Source organism: Budorcas taxicolor, chromosome 9, assembly GCF_023091745.1.
Source record: "Budorcas taxicolor isolate Tak-1 chromosome 9, Takin1.1, whole genome shotgun sequence".
Classification (NCBI taxonomy): Eukaryota; Metazoa; Chordata; class Mammalia; order Artiodactyla; family Bovidae; genus Budorcas; species Budorcas taxicolor.
The window spans coordinates 44,760,319-44,761,643 of NC_068918.1; the positions used below are offsets into that span (position 1 = coordinate 44,760,319).

At 47.3% G+C, this 1,325-nt stretch overlaps 1 non-coding gene across 1 annotated transcript; it reads left to right on the plus strand.

Moving 5' to 3' along the window:
- The first annotated feature begins 937 nt into the window (after window positions 1–937).
- Window positions 938–1,009, plus strand: TRNAW-CCA (transfer RNA tryptophan (anticodon CCA)). The gene has a single exon. It is a non-coding gene; the product is annotated as a tRNA-Trp (tRNA).
- The last annotated feature ends 316 nt before the right edge of the window (window positions 1,010–1,325 follow it).

Sequence of the window (1,325 nt, forward strand, 5' to 3'; positions counted from 1 at the left end):
CTATTTAGGGTCAAACTGCCACTCCCCTCCTACTTTAGAAATCGGACTGATCCAGAGTCTTTAAATGACTGTCTTTGAATAACATTGCTTTCTGTGACCTATTCCTGGTCTAAGTTCTTTAGCATAGCGTTTCAGACCTTTCAAAATCTGGCATCTGCGTTGACCTGGTTTCTTCAGTTTTAAACCCAACAACATCAAACGGTTCTCTGAACACGGTGAACTTCATTTCTGTAGTTTTCACAAAGAGCTCTTGAGTGCCTAACATAGTGCTTGGCAGTGAAGGTAAACCTGGGTCTCTCCTTGTGAAAAACTTCTACTCTGGCATGGGAGAGACTTACAAATAAGCACCTTACTCCATCACTCTGCCACCAGACCAGAGTCCTGGCTCTAAAACTCCACAGCTCTCCATATGTCAGCACACACTGTGCACCATAGCCCTAGTTAATCGTCCTTCCTGCTCAAAAGGGAGCTTCAGGCAGGACAGATGCTATGTTGGCCCCAAACTGGCTCATGTCTAGCATATTATCAACACATGCTGGTCACTCACTAAATATTGTGGATGAGAGGGAGTGCGAGGAGAAAGGAGAGGGCATCTGGACATGAAAACTTGGATGTAGGCACAGGATGCCCTGGAAATTTTAGGAGATTTCTAGAAAATGTCAGGTAATGCTTCATCCAGAGCTGTAACTCAGTGGTAAAGAATCCGCCTTCCAATGCAGGAGATGCAGGTTCCATCCCTGGGTAGGGAAAACTCCCGGGAGGAGGAAATGACAACCCATTTCAGTATTCTGGCCTGGAGAATCCAATGGACAGAGGAGCCTGGCAAGCTACCGTCCATGGGGCTGCAAAGAGTCAGACACAATTGGGAACCCATGTGCATGTTTAGATCTGTAGCTTGAAGGTGGAATAAAAGCAAGTCTCTAAGTAAAGGTGGGCTTCCCTGGTGGCTCAGAGGTTAAAGCGTCTGCCTCCAATGCAGGAGACCCAGGTTTGATCCCTGGGTTGGGAAGATCCCCTGGAGAAGGAAATGGTAACCCACTCCAGGCTACAGTTCACGGGGTTGCAAAGAGTCGGACACGACTGAGCGACTTCACTTTCACTTTCACTTTCTAAGTAAAGGTGGGGAAAAGCAGCAAGGACTCCACACAGCTGTGTGGGAAGCAGTAGGTGGGGGTGTGGACTAGGCTAGAGATCATTGCTACAGCTGCTAGAGGGACCACACTTGGAGGGTGGTCCATACCTGGATAGGTGAAAGGTCACTTACTGTTACACGTCAGAACTTTCAAAACTCAACTACACGTTGCTATGAATAATTTTAGCCTACT